General features: G+C 50.6%; 1 pseudogene; it reads left to right on the top strand.

The window, feature by feature from the left end:
• The first annotated feature begins 7,653 nt into the window (after positions 1-7,653).
• On the top strand, positions 7,654-8,311 carry LOC125351353 (annotated as a pseudogene).
• Positions 8,312-8,732: the final 421 nt, after the last annotated feature.

Here is an 8,732-nt window from a genome sequence, read left to right as displayed (position 1 = left end):
GAGGATGGCAGCGCCCATCTGGCAGTCCTCGCCCCTGCCCGCCCTGCTTCCCCGGGGGGCAGAGCCCCCCCCACCCCCCGGCCTGGACCAGTTCTGTGGAGGTCGCTGTTTCCTGCCCGGCCCTTCTGAGCATCAGAGGCTTGACATGGGTGGCCATTAGGACAAGACGGCTCTCAGGACGGGTCCCGACACCCCTTAAAGCCACACCGAGAGCAGCCTGTGTTCAGGGGCCGGAACACAGGCCTGGGGATGAGACAGACCGGATCTGAAACGCTCCTCTGTACTCATCTGCTGTGCATTTCTAGGCCAGCTAGTCCACCCCTCTGTGCCTCTGGTTCTTCATCTCAGTGGTGTGCTCACTGATGGACTGCATCTCCCCTGTTTTGTTTTGTGGGGGTTTTCCTGGGGGGGGGGTCCCCCTCCAGGCTCATTGCTGGAAGCCAATGGCCTTCCTCGGCCTCTGCTGGGCATTGGGCGGCAGAGATGGGGCGAGTCTTGAGAGGAGCCAGGCTCAGATGAAGTGCACAAGGCAGGGCCCCCCCCACCATGGGGGCCAACGTCCTCCGGGGGCCCTGAGACACACAAACCTGCTGCTGTTTCTTTGTTTAACTATTTCCCCGCCAGAGGCCTGCAGGTCTCACACTCCAGTGAACACGGGCAGCATTCTGCATCCTCTGCCAGAGGCACAAAAGCAAAGGATGATGAGTAAGCCCTCGGCTGGCCCGGCCACCAACGGTGTGGAAGGTGCCAGAAGCCAGCGTGGGCTTCTCCCTGAGGCGTCCGCAGCGGGCCGGGACGGGGTCCACTCCCCCGCTGCTGGCCGGGCACCCGAGTGGAAGCCCGGCGAGCCGCTCCATGTGCACGGCCCTCTTCCCACCCACTGCCTGCGCCCTGCCAGGCCCCCGTGACGGGAAAGGAAACGGTGACCCTGCTGCCCGGGTCTGAGCGACACCCCCGCCAGGCCGAGGCGTTCAGCTCGTGCTGAACGTAAACAACGTCACAGGACATCAACCTCAGGCAACAGCACGCTGTAGCGGGGCTGGATCGAGACACACACAGGCCCCAAGCCGCTACGTGTTTCTGACACCCCCTCACTAAGACGCCCTCAGTGCCCCGGGCCGTGTTCCCCTCCACTGCCACAAGCCATAAACCCAGTGCTCAGCCACAGCTGGGCTCCTGGTGGCTTCTGGGTGGAGGACGTTGCAGTGAGGACTTCACACCGGAGCCTGAGAGAGAGGAGGCAAGGGGCCTGGGGAGAGGTGACAGACAGACAGCGGGAACACCAAAGCACTCTCCCACTGAGCTATTTCCTTAGCCCAATAGTTTCTTTTTGAGCAAGACCAAGTGAAAGAAACTCCATGCATTCCAGCTGACTCCTTCATGCTATCATTAAAGAACAAAGACAATAAGAGCAATCCTCCTGCCTTTTCAGATCCTGCCAGATAACACCACGGACATACACACAGGCCCCCAACCATACCAAAGAAAGCCCGTCCCTTTGGTTCAGATCTAAAGGACAACCCAGGCCAACCATATGGGTGACCCAATGTGATTGAGTAGTGAGCAGGAATGAACAAATTTCATCACCCAGCTGCAGTTTATGACCCAGAAAGAATTTTTTAAAAAAAGAATCTGCCTTTTAGTTGCTGGCAACATAAACTGGAAATTCCCTGCAGTGTCTCAAGGCTGCAGGTGTGAATACACAAGCACACACATGTGCTCACACACACACACACACACACACACACACACACATCACTGAGTCTCAACCCCAGCCGTCTGACAGCTCCTGGTGCCTAACAATGAAAGCTCCAGAACTAATATTTGTGAACAAAACTAAACTTTTGCTTCTTTCCATCTCTAGGGATCCAGACATTTGTGGCCCATTAAAATGAATAAAACTGCCAGGTGCTGGTGACTCACACCTGTAATCCTAGCTACTCGGTGGCTGGGATCTGTGGATTGATTGAGGAAAGCCAGCTGGAACAGAAAAAAATCTGAGAGATTCTTATCTCCAACCTACCAGCAAGAAGCCAGAAGTAAAGGTGTGGCTCAAGGGGTAGAATGCTACCCTTCCGCAGAAGACGCTAAGGGATCACAGGAGTCCCTGAGTTCAAGTCCCAGTAACTTCATTTTTTTTCCTTCGGGTCTGAGGGCTTGAACTCTGGGCCTGGACGCTGCCCCTGAGCTTTTGTGCTCAAGTGTTCTACCGCCGTGAGCCACAGCTCCACTTTGGTATTTTTTGCAGTTTAGTGGAGATAAGAGTCTCACAGAATTCCTGCCTGAGCTGGCTTCAAACTGTGATCTTCAGATCTCAGCCTCCCGAGTAGCTAGGATGACAGGCGTGAACCAGCAGGGTTTGGCTGCTTTGGTTATTTTTTTAGACAAGGTTTTGCGCTTCTTGCCTGGGGCCAGCCTCAGACCACCCTACTACCTATGCCTCCTCTGGAGCTAGAATTACAAGCATGAGCCAGCACCACCAGGTTGTTTGAGAAGAGTTCTCAGCTTTTTTGCTCAGGTTGGCCTTGAACTGTGACCCTCCTGAACTCTCTCATAATTCCTGGGTTTGTAGGAGTCTCTTTGCTTCCTGTCTGACAGCTTTCCTCCATCTGCTCCCATCATCATGAGTTCTGCCCCACCTGCTAGCCTCATGCCCATAGCCATGGAACAAGCTGACCATGTGGGCCCGTGAGTTTTGCACTACATTATAAAATCAAATTGTTCATGCTAACGAGGACTTCACAAAATTTATTTGTCCAGGGACTTAATATATTAGGGGCTTCCCTAGGATGAAGCTTCTGAAATTATGAGCCTCTTTTTAAATTGTTTCTCTCAGAGAAACAAAAAGCTAACACACCCACCGACATAGGTGCCGTGGAATAAAGAGAAGAGGAAAGTTGGAAGAGTTTTTTGATGGAAATTCTATTTGCCTGGACTCTAGGGTGCCCAGATAGCTAACAAAATAGAATATTTGAATGTGTCTATGGAGTTATTTCCAAAAGATATTAGCATTGGATTGTTATAGTGACTAAAGAAGACCCACCCTCAACAGTGTAAGGAGGCATTAGCCAATCTCTTGAGAGCAAACAGAACAACAGGGCAGAAGAAAGGTAAATTATTTGTCTTCCTGAGATAGGAAAAGTCTTTTTTTTTCTTATTTATTGTCAAAGTGATGTACAGAGAGGTTACAGTTTCATACATTAGGCACTGGATACATTTCTTGTAGTGTTTGTTACCTCCTCCCTCATTCCCCCCTCCCCCTCCCCCTTTCCCTCTCCCCGCATGAGTTGTTCAGTTGGTTTACACCAAACAGTTTTGAAAGTATTGCTTTTGGAGTCCTTTATCTTTTTATCCATTGTCTCTCAATTTTGGTATTCCCTTTCACTTCCCTAGTTCTAATACCAGTATACACAGTATCCAGGGTACTCAGATGAGATACAGTGATAGTGCGGGGACAACCACAGGAAGGGGATACAAGAGGATCATCAACAATGGAAGCTACGGTTCCACGTGGCATGTTGAAAGTAATTACAACAGTGATATATCACTCATTTCCATAACATGGAGTTCATTTCACTTAGCATCATCTTTTGTGTTCATAAGGACATAGCTATTGGGCTCTTGTGATCCCCTGCTGTGACTAGACTAAACCTGTGCTAATTCTTCCCTATGAGGGAGACCATAGAGTCCATGTTTCTTTGGGTCTGGCTCACTTCACTTAGTATGATTTTTTCCAAGCCGGACATTCCACGCACCTAAAGCATACAGCAGCGACCAGGAGGAAAGTCTTACCTTCAAACATCGGAGCTTCTAGTCCTCAGGCCTTTAACTTGGGCTGAATTCACTATCGCTTTCCTACAGCCCCGACTTGCAAAGTGTAGACAGTGGGACTTCTCTGTCTCAATAATTATTTGAGCCAATTCCCACAATAAGGCAATTCCCTTAAAACCTTATGGTATGTGTACATGTGGATAATGTGTGTGTATGTGTGAGTATGTATGTCATTATGCATGTGTGTATGTATGTATCTCCTATTGGTTCTGTTGCTCTGCGCAGCCCTAGTACAGAGAGAGCAAAACTGGTTGGACATGATGACTCATTGACTAGGGGATGGGAGTGAAAGACAGAAAGAGCCCAGGTCACGTCCAGGTTGATGGCGCAGCCATTTGGCATGCCTTCTCTCACCATCCTCCCTTTCCTCCTGACCTGCGACCGGTTCATCCCCCAGTCCAGCTCTCGTACGATTCCTCATCTCTTGTTCCCCCAAGTTGAGCTGGTCTATGGAGTTAGGCAGCCACATAAACACAGAAGACAGGGCCCTGGGTCATTGGGTAAGCAGCGCCTGTCCCTCAAGGCCAAGAGGGATAGGAATACTCACAGGAATGAGAGGTAGGGGTCTAGGACCTCTCCATGCTGCCCAAGGCAAGGCCACCTCCAGGGTACCGAGGACCCAGACAAATAAATGTTGTAGCCCTTGCCAGCATACAAATGTGTGGTTTCATAAGGTATTACAAAAATCATGGGTCTACAGGAGCTACACTAATTGACTGAAGAGGTACATTCACACCTGACTGCTGTCCTGTTAGTGTACACGAAGCTTCTCCATCGGGTGCAGACTCCAGTTCTCCTGCGCAATCCAGAACCACTGCTGCGCCTCCTTTCAGGTCGAGGGGTTATTTCTGGCTCGCTTCCTAAGTCTCAGGTGGGAAGGCTAGTCATGCTCACACGGCTCTGACTCTTCAGAAACCATTTCTATTAACACAACCGAGTGAGCGCTGGTAGCTCACGTCTGTAATCTTAGTGACTCTACAGGCTGAGACCTGAGGATCCCAGTTCAAAGCCAGCCTGGAAGACTAACCAACTAAAAGCTGCAAGTGGAGGTATGGCTAAAGTGGGAGAGCCCTAGTCTTGAGAGGCAAAGCCAAATGAGAGCTTGAGGCCTGACCCCATCGGCGCACACACCACAGGCCGCACGATGAATGCTGGTTCCATGGTTCCTCCGGAAGCTGAACCCCCCGTGCTGGCTTCCAGTATTTCCCTCCAAAGCCGTGACAACACTTCCTTGATAAAGATCACAAATGCAATCTTGCAGGGAGTAGGCAAAAGAGATGAGCAATATTTGTTTTCAGAGTATGTCAAAGTTATCTTGGGGAATTTTATAACATAAACATAGAACAGTAAGTCATCTAACCATGACTCCTGTAGAATTCCTTTAGCCATAATCACCGACTCCCTAGAAAGGGATCTTCTTCCTTCTTGACCCCACTCCAGCAGGAAGGATGGACCGGGAGGCCATAGGCAGCAGTACAGCCTCATCTGCGCTCCACTAAGGCCCTTCCGAGTGGACGGCCCTCGCCGGTGTCCAGCTGAGAGCCCTGGAGAACAGCCTGACACATCGCGTGAAGACCGCAGAGGGCCTGGGCTAACTTTCCAAATGCCAGGGGCAGGGCAGGAATCCCACAGGGCACCTTGGCCACCACCACGCTCGGTCGCTGCAGACCCAAGGTATTTTGGTCAGAGGACGGGGTGAGAGGTCGCGCATCCTAAGCGAGCCTTGAACTTGTCATTTGTCTAACAAACTCCTGTCGTTCCACGAAAGAAATCCTGTGCTCGCCAGTGAAAGCCACCCGCTCAGCAGGCTGCCATCCTGGTAGCGGGGTCCCAGGACGACCCGGGAAGTTCCCTCCACCCCGAGCAGAGGGTCAGCGGCCATTTCAACAGAGAGTAACAGGGGCCGGGCCCCACGTGGGTTCTGAGCTGACTCAGAGGTCTGCGGGGAGAGCGGCCCTGGCTGTTCTTACTCACCAGAAAAACCTTTAAGGAGCAGCGTCATTCAGCTCAGGGCTTGGTCAACATGTACGGGAACATCAGACCAAAGAGACGTGAGCTTTGGGGTCCTTGGTTCCTTTGTGCAGATATACACAACCTGCCCTGCCCTGGTTGCCCACACCTGCCCGTCCTGCCTTATCTTCCGCCCCTCATCCCCGCTTCAGCCCCGTTGAAGCCACTCTTCTCTTGCTATTTCTCCCCCCCCCCCACCCCCCCGCCAAGGACCCTTGGTTTCTTCGCTCGTGTCAAAAGCTACTTCCGCTCTGAGCTCTGCCCTGCTTCTCCAGGTAGGATGTATCTCCCTCCCCATCTCCAGTGGCCCCGTGGGTGTGATCAAAGGCCTGTATATGCATGGAGTACGCTGACAGGGTCACCCAAAAGCCAGGTGATTGCGTCTGTTGCCTTTGTTCCTTGATGATAACATTGAAGAAAATCTTGAACAAATGGAATTCCTTCCACTAGCTCTTGCTCAAAAAGAGGATGTTTTGGTTAGGAATATAGCTCAGTGGAAGAGAACCTTGTCTAGGGCGCAGAAGGGCCTGGGTTCCATTCCAATACTGGAAGAAAGCTTGCTTAGTGGCATTAATATTATGTGCATACGTCAAGTGTCTCTCCTCTCTCTCTCTCTCTCTCTCTCTCTCTCTCTCTCTCTCTCTCTGTCTCCCACCCCCAGTTGTGGGGCTTAAACTCAGGAACTGGGCGCTGTCCCTGAGCTCTTTTGCTCAAGGCTAGCACTCTACCACCGTGAGCCCCAGCTCCCTTCCCGGCTCCTGAGTGGTTAACTGGAGATAAAAGTCTTCCAGGGACTCTTCTGCCCGGCTTGGCTTCAGAGTGCAATCCTCAGCTATCAGTCTCCTGAGTAGCTAGGATTATAGGCATGAGCTACTGGCACCAGCAGGTCTCTCTTATTGGGAATAAGACTCCAAAGTGCAGCCAGGCACCAGTGGCTCTCATCTATAATCTTAGCTACTCAGAAGGCTGAGATCTGAGGATCGTGGTTCACAGCCAGCCCAGGCAAGAAAGTCTGTGAGATTCTTATTTCCAATAATCACCAAAAGTCAGAAGTGGAGCATGGGCAAAGTGGTAGAGCATTAGCCTTGCACAAAAAAGTGTGGGCATAGTGCCCAGGCCCTGAGTCCAAGTCTCAGGTCTGACACACACACACCCTAAAGAATTCAAAATGCAAGGTCTATATTGGTGCAAGGCCTTGACTAGTATGAGGAATGAGGAAGGAAATCCAGGAACCCAGGAAAGGAGCAGAAAAGCTAAATGGAAGGCAGAAGGCAGGATGGCCACAGTAAAAATCAAGTCCTGATTTCTTTAGAGCAAAAGAAACCAAGTTATTAGAGATATGAAGAGATGTTCAACATCTCTGGCCATACAAGATATGCAAATCAAGACAACGTTGCGATTCCACCTCACCGCAGTTAGAAGGGCCATTACCAAGAAAACTAACAGTAACAGATGCTGGCTGGGATGTGGTGAAAAGGAAACACTACTACACTGTTGGTGGGAGTGTAAACTTGTTCAACCATTCAGGAAAGCAGTATGGAGGCTCCTCAAAAGACTAAACAGAGCAGATGTACCAGTCCCACGGGTCTGTGTCTTGAGTCTATAGTGTTTGGATGGAACAGACCCGGGGACTCCTCTTTTCCATCACCAGTTGCCTTCGAATCTCCTCTCCACTCACAACCTCTGACCCTTATCTCCTCGCCCTTTTCCTGCTTCCAGGACCAACCATCGCCGTTGTGTGTGTGTGTGTGTGTGTGTGTGTGTGTGTGTGTGTGTGTGTGTGTGTGTGTGTGTTTAGCTCTGAGTCTAGCCATGAGCTCCCAGATTCGTCAGAATTATTCCACTTAGGTGGTGGCTGCTGTCAACCGCCTGGTCAACTTGCATTTGAGGGCCTCCTCTCTCTGGGCTACTATTTCGTTTGGGATGATGTGGCTCTGGAGGGCACGGGCCACTCGTGTCTGGAGCTGGCACCCACCGCCTCCTGAAGATGCAGAACCGGCGTGGGGGCCGCGTGCTGCTCCAGGATGTGCAGAAGCCTTCTGAAGATGAGTTGGGGGAAACCGTGGAGGCCATGGAAGCCGCCCTGGCCCTGGAGAAGAGCCTGAACCAAGCCATTTTGGATCTTCATGCCTTGGGTTCTGCACGCACAGACCCCCATCTCTGTAACTTCCTAGAGAACCACTTCCTGCATGAAGAGGAGAAGCTCATCAAGAAGATGGGCGACCACCTAACCAACCTTGGCAGGCTAGCTTCCCCTCAGGCTGGGCTGGGCGAGTGTCTCTTCAAACATCTCACCCTCAAGCACGACTAGAAGACTCCGGAGTCCAGCAGCCTTTGGGCGCCATCTGTGCATCGCGTGACATCAGCGTTTCCACCTTGAGCCTCTCCCTCTAGCCACTGGGCAACTTCCTAACTAACCACCCCGGAGCCCTTCCCAAGCCTTGGACCAAATGAAATAAAGCTTTTTGCATCCAAAAAAAAAAAAAAAAGACTAAACATAGAGCTTCTCTATGATCCAGCAATCCCATTCCTGGGCCTTTATACAGGCCACACTAAAGCCACCAGTACAACCATGTTCATTGCAGTATTGTTTACCATAGCTAAGGAAATCAACCTAGATGCCCTTTGATGGACGAATGGATCAAGAAAATGTGGTAAACATACACAATGGAATTATATGCTTCATCATAAAGAATGACATTGCTCCATTTGTAAGGAAGTGGAAAGAAAGAAATAGATAGATCGATCAAAAGATAGATAGATAAAGAAAAGTTAGCCAGATCCAAAGAAATATAGTTGTATGGTATCCCTCATTTGTAGTAATTACAATAGGCCTATAAATCTACACATAAACATAATGGATGGTAAAAGACAAGATAATTGGACATGAA

The sequence above is a fragment of the Perognathus longimembris genome, chromosome 5 (genome assembly GCF_023159225.1).
Source record: "Perognathus longimembris pacificus isolate PPM17 chromosome 5, ASM2315922v1, whole genome shotgun sequence".
In the NCBI taxonomy this organism is placed as follows: domain Eukaryota; kingdom Metazoa; phylum Chordata; class Mammalia; order Rodentia; family Heteromyidae; genus Perognathus; species Perognathus longimembris.
This window is presented reverse-complemented; position numbering and strand designations above follow the sequence as displayed.